We start from the raw sequence: 12,697 nt of genomic DNA, 5'->3' as shown, positions 1-12,697 counted from the left end.
CTCCTCTCCTCTCCTCCTCTCCTCTCGTCCGTTCGTCCGTCCTGGCCCTGATCTCGTTCACAAGGGCCCATTGTGAAGTGTTAATCCGGGGGAACATCTCGGAGCGCTGTGGGGATGAGAGGCCCGTCAAGGCACAACTTCATGGGGCAAATCTGAGGCTAATCCTGAGCTTTTCTCTAAACAAAGACCCACGCCCTGATCCACCTCCACCACAGCGAAGAGGAGAAGAGAGGAGAAGAGAGGGGGGAGAAGAGGAGGGCTGCAGGCCTGATCAGTCGATTAATCAGTTCTCTTAGTAGACCAAAACTTGTATTATTTGATTCAGAATTTTATTAGGTCATAAGGATTAATATGGGACAACAGAGAATTGAAGATCTGGTGTTTGTGGTGTTTATATGTAAACATGAAGATTAAATGCATATTACACTATTTTCTGATCTATATTCTAATGTTTCCTCATCACAAACACGCCTGCGGTGGTGTTTTGCTTCACTCACACAGGTGGAGTCTGAGTGCAGATACACAGAGACACCACAGAACTAGAACCATATCTGAAGTTGAACCCTAGATGGTGTCGTGTTGTTTTCAGGGGTCTGTGCTCATTGGTGCATGGGTCCAAAAACATGTTTCTCTTCCTCAATATGGGCTAGCTCCTCCCACCTGTGTGACGTCTGTAACGTGCACGGCGTGGAGCATTTGGACCAATCAGAGTGAGAGCTGCTAGAGTGGAGCTAGTGTGAGCTCAGAGCGGCGAGGCTTAAACTCAATTTATGGTTGTCTGTGTCTGTGTCGACTGACGTGCACCTCCGAAATGTTCTAACTACACATCGAACCGACACAGACAATAACATGTGTGACTGGTCGTCTCTACCACCGCTCTACAGACATTTCTGCTCATACTCCGCTTTCCTGCTTCATTTAGTTTACCTGAACACCAGTTTTAAATCCTCGCCTCCTAGTGTTGTGGCGGTGAATTTGCAGCACATAGATCTCGAGGCAGATCCATGCATCAAAACCAACAGTGACACTGTGTGCTGAGTTGACGCAGAACTATAATTCACCCTTTACAAAGAAAACTTTTAGGAGCTTTGAGGATTTAAAAAGTTTGAAAATTTTATGTTGTGAAAATAGAAAAGAATCCCTACAAAATCTGACCTTTGTGAAAGTTGTAGATGCTTGTCAGAACACGAACAGTTAGAATTCCCAAAAAATGCATTGCGCTCTGTGGGAGAATTCTTTCTGGGCTCAAGATCGTGGGATCTGCAGTACCTGGAGTGGCCACTAGTCTGTCTGGAGCCTGGACAGAGGGGGAGGGGCTTATCCAGTTTTTATTATAGATCCATGAGAGACACGTAGTAGTTTTGAGAGCATTTGCCACGCCCCCTTTTTACTCAACCAATCGTTTGGCAGGATGTGTGTTTGTTTCTTCAGGCGACAGGAGGAAGAACACAGACTGTGTGTGACTGTTCACCACCTTCTTGTCTCCATGGAGATCTTATTGCTCATCATATCTCCACTGAGACAAGCAGGTCATGCCACTTGGTCAAGCTATGGATTAGATCTGTGGAGAGGCGAGCTCACAATCTATGCTGAAAATATTGTACTGAGTTGACACCATGTTAACACATTTGGACAGATGATGTATTGTTGCAGAAACTAGTTTAGACACAGGATAATCCCAGTAAACACGTGTTTAAATGTACAGAATCATTAAAAGTCCTGAGCTGCAACAGACACAGCACAATGAACCAATAATTAACTATAGAAACTACTTTTTCAACCCTTCAACAGCTCAAATATTGTCACTTTATATCAAAAATAAAAGAAAATCTCATTATTGCAAAAAAAGATTGTACCGTATTTTCCGGACTATTGAGCGCACGTGAATATAAACTGCATCAAGTAAATTTTAACAACATTTTAAAACTGTACATATATTGGCTGCACCTGAATATAAACCGCAGGTGTCCACGTCTTCAAGAACCTTTTCAAGTTGGGGCCGTCTGCTTTTATCACCTCTGAAAGATTTTGTCGTCTTTTTGCATTGAGTCGGTTTGTCACGCTGCAGTCGCCAAAATCTCACCATCGACTCACTGATGTCGAGCTCAGGATTCGATTTCCTTCTTCCACAGTCACATCAATCACCTTTAACTTAAAATCTGCATCATCTGCATTTCTTCGTTGTTTTCCATGAGGAGGGTGTGTGTGTGAAGCGCAAAATAACTGTTCAAAACACAATCAAACAAATATCTTCCTCTGAGCATCACCTCATCTCTTCCCGCGCTCTACTGCACATATCTCCTGCAGAAAGAGTCTCTGTTCTGTCTGTATCATGTCAGTGTCTTGGAGGATTTCAGCAGATTTCAGACTCTCTCGGGGGCGGGGCTAGTTCTAAGGTGTGAGTGGATGTTCGGCTGCTGAAGTTTGAGACGTTTCTTTTCGTCATTTACACACACGGTAAGACGTGTCCCCCTTACTAAAGTTCATTCAACATCAGAACTTATTTTATCACACTACGATAAACTTTTTGAGTGCACTGATAATATCGTGAGCTCGTGTAGCAACTTCATGTGAACTCTAGATCCATGTGTAACTGCACAGACAGCGACATTTTCTGCACTCAGGCTGCACATATTCACTGTGTTGCCAAACCATAGACTCTATTTATAGATGAACAATGTGCCAAACAAAGAATCTGTCCATGGGCCCGGTCAAGCAGAAGTAAACATCAAGGTCAAAAATTCAAGTTAATGCATCTGATATAAAAATGTATTGAACAGATACATATGTACTCTAGTTTATAAAACTGTTGACCTTTTTTCTGTACCATTTTTGGTTCTAAAGTTCCATATGTTTTAAACAGACCATGTATGAAACATGGAACAAAAATTATTTCCCAAATTTCAAAGACCTGCAAATCATGTCAATAAATGGATGTATTTCATCATATCTTGTGTTATTCCATCTTTGAACTGTTGATGAAGGTACAGGATTTTTCCAAAAAAAAGTATTTAAAATGATAAAAATTTGCTTGGAAGGACTGACATATTTTATAGAAATAGTTTCCTTTCATTTTGAAGTAATATTAAAGTATTCAGAAGAAAAAAGTGACAAATGATGTAAAATCCTGCACCTTCTACTTGTTTGCACAATTTTCCCTCCGTTACTTTTCCCTCCGTTACCATGACCTTTCTTAATAAAAAATCTCATGAGTCAAAAAGTAAGAGGTTTTTCAACCTAATCTTGTACCATATGGTAGAAAACTATATGAAGCAAATATTCAAACCAGTTTGTTAAGGATATGGAAGTGAGAACCAAGAGTTATCACTGTTTGGATTTATTGCCCAAAAAGTGCTGCATATTTCATTCCCTCCGTTACCAACATGAGTTTTTAAATTTTTTGTCAACAACTTGAAAGAATATCACAGGTTTAACTTGACCCTGTTGGAGTGTAACTCTTTCCTACATTCTGATACTTTACTTATTTCAATAGTCCCTCTAGTTTCTGAATAAGAGACATTTGAATGTCAAAAATCTGCCTCTGTTTCCCTCCGTTACTACTTGACCGGACCCCCATATATTCACCACATTCTTGTATAAGACACAGGGTTCAAAGTGTGAGAAAAAAGTAGCAGCTTATAGTTCAGAATTTACTGTACACACGATAAATACTGAGCCCTAAAATACACTGTTCCAATGATTAGTCGATGTAGTCATTATTGTGACAGGTTTAATTGTCATTCTGTGTCTGTGAGCGGGGTCGCGTCTCCACAGATCTGACCTGTAAAGTGGCCTGATCATGACACCTGCTTGTATATATATCTATGCATACAGATATATCTTTATGATTAATACCATACTGCGGAACATTCAAGGAAAAGCAATAACATCTTCACGGAAACAACCAGGTGTCGGACATTCCCTCCTGAAAAATGACAGTGTATCTTTAATTTCTGAAGTTGTCCAAATCACACACTATTTATTTTTTCTACAGGCTTCTTATGTGTGTGTCATTACATCGCCCCCCCCCACCCACCCCCACACACACACACTCCACCCCCACCTCCCCCCTCCTCTGATGGCTAATAAAGCTGACAGAGCTAATGAAGTGAGTAGTTGGGACTATAGCTCATTACAGATAATTAAGACAATCCAATGCAATCCAGCACAAGCCCAGACTACGAGAGCAGGACAAATGACAGCGTCTCTGTGGGACGGGGACGCTGAGTCTGTGCGTCTCTGTCCAAATCCACTTTATTTCTACAGCACATTTTACAAAAAAAAAAACAATTCCAAAGTGCTGCACAGAGATCAGAAAATGAAGAAAACAAAAAGGTCAGTTGCTCAAATGTGATCATCACCAGTCCTAAAACTATAAATCTAGTAAAATCAAATAAAAGCAAAAACATAAAAATCATAAAATAGCAGTAAATAAGTTAAATAAACAAAAGACACAGAGGACCACACGACTGACACGGTGTTAAAAACCAGAGAGTAAAAGATGCAGAGTGTTCCAGAGTTTGGGGCCAATCACAGAGAAGGTCCTGTCCTCCTGGTTTTAAGTCTCGTCTTGGAGCTGGAGCTGGACCTTAGATCTCAGAAGACCTCAAACGTCAGAGGACCTGAGCATTTACACAGACTGCTCAGATCAGGCATGTCCAAACTATGGCCCAGGAGCCAAATGCTGCCCTCAGACCAATTTTTCTTGGCCCTCAGATTTCTAGGTGAGTTGGCCCATATTTCCTCATGTACTGTATTTTCCGGGCTATTAGACGTGCTCTTAAGCCTCCAACCCCATCAAAAAACGACTGCGTGCCCCACAATCCAGAGCGCCCTATACATGAATCCACTCAGGTGTCCCAGCACGACTTCAGTAAACTACAAAGCCGCAAAAACGCACAGAGCAGACAGCGACCGCACAGCGACAAACACCCACAGACACACTCATCACTCCACGCCGACGAGGAACGGAACGGAGGAACAAACCGAAAAAGCGAGTGCAATGTGCCACTTCTGGACACAACTGAACAACTGAGTCACTGCGAACACGCCGATAATCCACAATTACCGATAACGATGGACAAAACTGAAATTACGTTTACCAAGATTAGAATTTCTGTTGAGATGAATGGAGAACTGTGCTTAAAGAGGGGGGATTTTTGGAGCTTTCTCCCGTGTTTTAACGTTCCATCGTCTAAAAAAAACATGTTTGAAGAGGTTTTAGAGACATCCACGCGTGTTTGAGTAATCTAGCGATCTCTCTGTAAGAGATTTCTCCATAAATCCGACAATAAACATGACAATTTTACATAAAAAATACAAAAACATGACAGAAAACAGTAGTAGACAGACAGTAGTTTCGTTAGAGGGACACAGTGATTGTGTTGTGACAGCGCTCTGAAGGGGGAGCAAAACCAAAACTTATATAAACATGTTAATCTGTTGTTGTGGGTGATTATAGCGTTTACAAAACAATAAAAAGAGCTAAAAATGTGAGGAATGGAACGGAGGAATGAACCGGAAAAGTGAGTGCAATGTGCCACTTCTAGACACAACTGAACAACTGAGTCACTGTGAACACACCGACAATCCGTTGGTCCCAGACAGCACCTCTCCTACACGCCACAACTGAACAAAGCCCAGAGTCACTGTGAACGCCACAAACAAACAAAACCACTCACCCATCACACTGTTGGGTTTCCTTTAAAGTCCAGTGAGGTTTATTTGTGAAAAAAGTTAGAAAATAGACCATTTAATGACAGTGCGATTTATAATCCAGAGCGACCTAAATAGCCCGGAAAATACAGTAGTCATTTTGAGTGAAAGTTTTGAACATCAGATATTTAGTGTGTCCTTTTGAGGATCTAAGCTTGGATAAGGTTCTGGTGTCTCATTCTAACCTGTTAATAAATGCGCATATTTGAATTTTTCACTGTATTAACCATCAGCCTGTGGCCCTTAATCGGCCCTCCAGTTTGTCTATGTTTAGATATGTGGCCCTTAATAAGAAAAGTTTGCAGAGGTCACTGGTGTTAGACTAGTGCATGTCAATGGTCATAGTTCTCCTGCCACTAAAAACAGTCTTACCCACTCCACAAAACACCCCAAACAAATCTATTATTACACCAGACTGTCCATGTGCATGTCTGTGTCGACAGAATAATTTTAAAAGTAAAACCAACCTTTGCATTTGAAGGATTTCTGTGTGAGCAGCAGTGAGTTGTTCTTCCTGATAGAAAGCTCGGCAGCGGCGGACTGATATATGAGAAAATAGTCCCTCAATACGACGATTCATGCGATGCAAGGTTAGTTTTATTTCAAACATTATTTTATGGACACAGACATTCACATGGACAGTCTGGTGTAATAATAGATTTGTTTCAGGTATTTTGTGGAGTGGGTAAGACCATTGACATGCACTAGTCTAACACCAGTGACCTCTGCAAATACAAGGACTGGATGGAATATTTTAAAAAGTGTCTCCACACGTCTCCAACACTCTGCACCAAGAGGAAATGAGGTTCTATGTCAAAAATTCCAAACTGGAGAGGCTGAGGTGGAGATATGTGAATCTGAGAAAATGGAATGAATTGCTTTGGATGGATTTGGTTTTACTTCTAAATGTTTTTTTCTGATAATGTCATGCAGGCGAGTTTCAAATTATTTTGGTCGGCGGCAAAACACACTAATTCAACATGATGGACAGAGCGAGAAAGCACTTAAAGGTTATTGATCCCGGTTATTTATCCACTCTAACGGCAGAGGACCCAAGACCATTTGACCAGAAATTGGTCATAAGCATCGACAGACGACAAATCACCCTTTTCAACCCCGACAAAAGGTGGACCAAACCACATTTCTGGTCAGAATCACCAACTACCTGGACAAATATTCACTTTGGCGATATCCACAATGACTTGGTGGAAACTCCTGGGCCATTCACAGCAGAAAAGATGAAAACCTCCAAGAGTCTCGATGTGTTGTTGAACTTGTTGGAGTCCACGGTTTGTTAGGATCTTCTACGTTTGCTCTGCTGAATGTTTGAAAGCCGTTTAATTCACCGTTAGTGGTTCTTTTCACTCAGAATACGAAAAAGACATTTTCCTTCTTCCGTGCTTCTATTTGTGCATCCGATAATGCAGCAGGAATTTACCATTATCGGGGAGAAATACGCGAGGTTACGCACTGTGTTTGACCACTACCGTGTTTCTTGCCTCTGACCAAAATATGTCCCAGCATGCAACGCGGGCTTTTAATAACAATGATGTCAGCTGAAACTCGCCTATTACAGACTTTCTACAGACTTTACACCAGATGCTTTTCCTAATATAACATTTCTCTTGATGACTGTGTGTTTTTTGGCTCTGGTAGATCCTCCGACAGCCCCCAGCCCGCTCCGACTGCTGCTGCCTGCCCAGAGTGCACCTGGGCTGGGGAGGGTGAGGTCTGAGAGAGCCTCCTCACGGTGCATTCCTCCACAACACAACACAGCCCCAATCCTCTTCTTCACACAGGCGGTATTACAGCACTCAGCGGAGCGGACTGAGCCTTTGTCCTCCCATAATCTCCCTTTTAACCGGCTTGTTTGACAAATGGGCCTGTTTAAGAAGCTCCTCTTTTTGTACAGTTTCTATTTTCTACCTTTGATCCTGTATTAGTCTGTGGAGTCCTGGGGGTTTATAGGGATGTTGTGTCTGCGTCTACAGAGAAATTCAGACTCTCTATTTTCAGCTGTGTACAGTGTGTGTTAGTCCTCCGCTCAGCATGCTAACAGTGCACTTCCTGACACTAAAGTGATTAAAATATGTATAATTAGATGCAGACAGTTCACAGTGGACTTTTTTGACCTCAGCAGCTGCTTTTACGATATGACAGCATGACGGTTCCAGGTTTGTCATGTCAGGTTTGGCATGTTTTTCACCGTGTTTGGATGGTTCCTCAAACTTTTTTTATTTATAAATTCCTTCTTGTTTTGAAGGGTCTTTTCACGGAACGATCTTGTGCCGCCAGCTCCCACGAATTCATCTGAGTACAGATCTGATCCTCACTGTGTGGACGCCTGAAAACACTGATACTCTGATGTAGGAGCTCTAGTTGCGTTCTTATTGGACCATGTCACTGTGACTTGCACCTTCCTGATTCACTGGGTCCGTGACATCGTTCATGTGACACCATTGAGGAAAACAGAAACAAACCACAGACAAACGGGAAACAGAGGAGCTACAACTACTTGCTAGTACACGGTCCACAAAAAGACTGTTCTTAAGCTTGCCATCTTCTTCGGCTCGAAATCAGCTGGTGTATCTTACTAGTGTTTCAGGCAGCTTCACGTTAAAGGGCGAAGTATAGTTCTATAGTTTTATGCCTATGAACTGCAGACGTATAATCTCTGCAATTTTTTATATGAACCATCTCCAACGCGATGGAAGCACAGAACAGACTCACCATCAGCAGAACACCCCTCTGTCACAGAAAGAACACTCAGATTCCACTGAGTCGTGTCCTTTAGTCCCACAGAAGCTGAACCACATGGGTGCACAATAGCGAGATTTTTTTTTGCATTTAGTTTATGCAAATGAGTCATGTGGTTTTAAGTTTAATTTCTGTAAAACGTAAACAAATATGCTTAAAGCTGTGTGGATAACAAATTGCACCATTCCATAGCATTTAAAGGTGCATTGTGTAACTTTCCTGGTGGAGGGTCCGACATCTGTTTGTCTCCATGGTGATGTTATTGTTTTTGCCTGTGATGTTCTGCAGTGTGGCATTAAAACAAATACATCTATAACCAGTGTTGGGGAGTAACAGATTACATGTACCAAAGTTACGTAATCAGAGTACAAATTATGAGTAACTGTATTCAGTTACAGTTACTGTTTCAATGAGTGGTAATTGGATTACAGTTACTTTGTTGAAATAAATGGATTACATGGTGGTATTTCCCTGTTTTCACATTTTGGACTAAACCAGGACTAAACCAGGTCTAAAACCAGGTCTAAACCAGGACTAAACCAGGTCTAAACCAGGTCTAAACCAGGACTAAACCAGGTCTAAACCCTAAACCAAGTCTAAACCAGGTCTAAACCAGGTCTAAATCAGGACTAAACCAGGTCTAAAACCAGGTCTAAACCAGGTCTAAACCAGGTCTAAACCAGGACTAAAACCAGGACTAAACCAGGACTAAACCAGGTGTAAACAATATGACACTAACAGTAGGTGGACATCATTTAAGGCAGCAGTGATTTCATATAGAAAACATTTCTCTGTCAATAATATTTTTAATATCTTTAAGTAAAGACTGGACTTTTATTGTCTTTTAGCAGATAAACCATCTTATGTTAACATATCTTAGTCTTTTCTACAGTAAAACAAAAGTCTGTTCATGGAGACTTGGGCTCAACAGACAATTTGAAGAAAACAAACAAGAATTTTCAGGATGTGGTTGGTACATTTATGTAGTTTTAAAAAGCATGACAATATCAAGTAATCCAAAGTATTCAGATTACGTTACTCAGCTAAAGTAACTTTATGGATTAAGTTACAAACTACATTTTGAGGTATGTAATCTGTAATCTGTAGGGGAATACATTTTAAAAGTCACCTTCCCAACACTGTCTATAACATTTATTCAATTAGAGGAGTTTTTGTGTGTATTCTTACTTTGCATGAGCCCACTTTACCACAGATCTGAGCTGTAAATTGGCCTGGGGATATGGCTGCTTGTCTCCATGAAGATAGTTAAATTAAACGCTATACTGTAGAATATTCCAGGAAAAAAACAAACAACAAAACAAAAACCCTCTATCAGAAAAGTTCAATGCACCTTTATCAATTAAAAACAAAATAGTGAATGTAATAAGCAAGATTTTCATTTTTTGTTTATTGGAAGTGTAATGGGATCTGGACGGGAGCAGCCACACTTGGATCCGTCGCCTCGGTTGCTTTATGAAGGTCAGATGTGCGTTCAAAGCTTCTTCCCGCGCAGAGTCTAAGGTGAGGTGTATTATTATAAATGCCTCATGTGTCACAGAAATAGAGCTGCCAGATCCGCCGCATGTAAAGAGATTCTAATTGCGTGTGGTGCCTTTGGGGGTGTCCTTGTCCGGGAGCTGGGGGTGATGTGGCGAAGTGAAGTGGAGATCGGACACTTTTTCTATTGGCTGAACAGGCACAGGCCATGAAATAGTCGTGATGGGTCTGTCAGCTCTGCGTCGACACACACCTCGCCGCATCCAGGCTGATCCACCGCACCACCGTGTCAACTCTGTCTCATTATATTCTCCTGTATCACCCCGTATGTTTGTGCAGGCTGTTAAAGGTGCACTATGTCACTTTTCTTACGGTGGCCAGCAAGTGCAAAACACTTTATTATTATCTTAACAAGTTTGAAAACAAAATAACATTTAAAATACACATTCACATTTTGAAAACAAATTCAAAGTTTCATAAAACCTATTTGTGAATGAGCATATAAATTTACAAAACACGAAACATTTGTACTGGCGCCAAGACAAATTTACAAAAATACAAATACAAACCCCCGAAACAAATTAACAAGAAAGTTCTTGACGAAAAGGGAATGTCTCGTGCTTGTACAAATGTTTTGTAATTTGTAAATTTGTTTACACTTTTGCAAATGTGATTTATGAAATGTAATTTTGTTTTCAAACTTGTTAATGTGTGTTATGAACTGTTAAAGTGTTGCACTTGCTGGCCACTGTATTTTCTGGCGCACTATACCTGCTTGTCTCTATGGAGGTGTAATTTGCTTAGGAACGTTCCTCAGTACGGCATTAAACAAGCGGTGCTATCAGGGTGGATTACATACTTACAAAACTTACAAACTTAACTGATCCAAATGGAAATTATTTGGACAGAGTAGCTCACACATCACAATACATTCAGTAATCATTTCACATTTTGAAAAAAGAATGAAATAGCACAAAAATCATGTGGAGGGATGAGCTCACTCCCATTAAGAATGCAATAAGAGAGTGTGACGTCACCCACAACACCAGCTCCAGTCAAATGAAGCTCAGACTTGCACACACAGGAGTCAATTTGGAGCCGAGTTCCATATTTGGAATTATGACCAAAGTGTCAATCCTGAGTGAGGCTGCTGAAGGTAACACCTCTTTAAAAACAATCTCTTTAAAAAATATTATATGTAGATGTGTAGCCTTTTTTTTTTCCTTATGAAAAACACACCTGGAACTTTGTTTTCTTCATCAGTTGATGTTTTCATATATATGTATTTTATATATATATAGTCTTATGCCGTGCAGAGCTCTACAGGTTTGATTCGTCCTTGTGACATTGTGAAGTCTGGGTCAGTAGATCTGATCATCTCTGAACAGCAGGATTCAAACCTCCAACCTTTAGATCAGTGGATAAACACTTGAACAACTGAGCTACTGTCACTCCTCAAATGCTCTGGTCTATACTAAAAAGACTCACTTTCCACAGCTATTGTTTTTAGTCACATTTGAACTGCTAGAATACATTGTTCATGAACTCACCAAGATCCCAGTGTAGAGCAGGTAATATCTGTAATGAGTGATTCTTCAGTCTTAACTTGTTGTTTAAAGTGTGATTTCTTTGTCTGCACAGATCATTAGTGGATAATGAAGTCATCTCCAGCCGTCGAAAGCTTCTTATTGGCCTGAATTAGCTGCACTGATGGACTTTTGTATGGACTTACAGAGGCCCTGAGAAACAAGCGACTGTGACTTAAAGGATATCAATGATCAGTAATTTGTGTGAAAATAGAACTGAAAGTGAAGAAGCAAACACCAAGAAACAGCAGAGAGCAGCTCATTCTGAAATAACCTGATATTATTTTAATTATCTGTTTATATTTACCCCTAAATTAGAGGTTGTACTGACTGGGAGACAAAATGCACTCTCCTCCAATATTTTACGAAGATGTGAGTCAGATCATGGTTGAATCTCACTTCTTGATTGATTCTGATAATAATAATAATGCATCAGTTTTATATAACACTTTTTTGGACATTCAAAGACGCTTTACAGAGTATTCTTCATTCACTCCACACCCGGACAGGGTAAGATACTATTGTGGCCACAGCTGCTCTGGGGCAAACTGATGGAAGTGAGGCTGCCAATCGACCACCACCATCACTCACACACACACCACTTTAATACTTGGCAATGCGGGTGAAGTGCCTTGCCTAAGGACACAACAACAGTTTTTACAACTGACACCCCCTGTGGCTCCTGATTTCCCCAGTGTCTCCATCCAAGTACTGACCAGGTCCAGCCTTGTTGAGCTTCTGAAATCTGACAGGATCCGACTTTGACGAGCTGGTATGGCCATGGAATCTTTTATAAATCTTTTCCTAAGTAATGTTTGAAACTTCCACTTTAAGAAGATGCCGAGAAACTCTGTCCCACATTCACAAAACATTCTTACACATCTAAATTCCTTCTAAAGTGACAGTTGCGCCGAATTCACCAACACCAACATGAACACCTCCACACTCACTTACATTTCATTCAAATATAAAATGAATATTTGGTTAGAAACGCCCTCTGAACTTCTAAACAGACCAGGGGTGAGCAGACACAGAGCTGTGACAGACGCCCATGTGGAGGCTCTGAGACTCACTGCAGCCTGGAAAAACTGTCAGACGCAAAAGACACAGGCTCTAGAAAACTCCTCATGAATGTGACTGGA

The sequence above is a fragment of the Boleophthalmus pectinirostris genome, unplaced genomic scaffold (assembly GCF_026225935.1).
Source record: "Boleophthalmus pectinirostris isolate CB_2022bp ecotype Guang Dong unplaced genomic scaffold, ASM2622593v1 HiC_scaffold_16, whole genome shotgun sequence".
NCBI classification, from domain to species: domain Eukaryota; kingdom Metazoa; phylum Chordata; class Actinopteri; order Gobiiformes; family Gobiidae; genus Boleophthalmus; species Boleophthalmus pectinirostris.
This window is presented reverse-complemented; position numbering follows the sequence as displayed.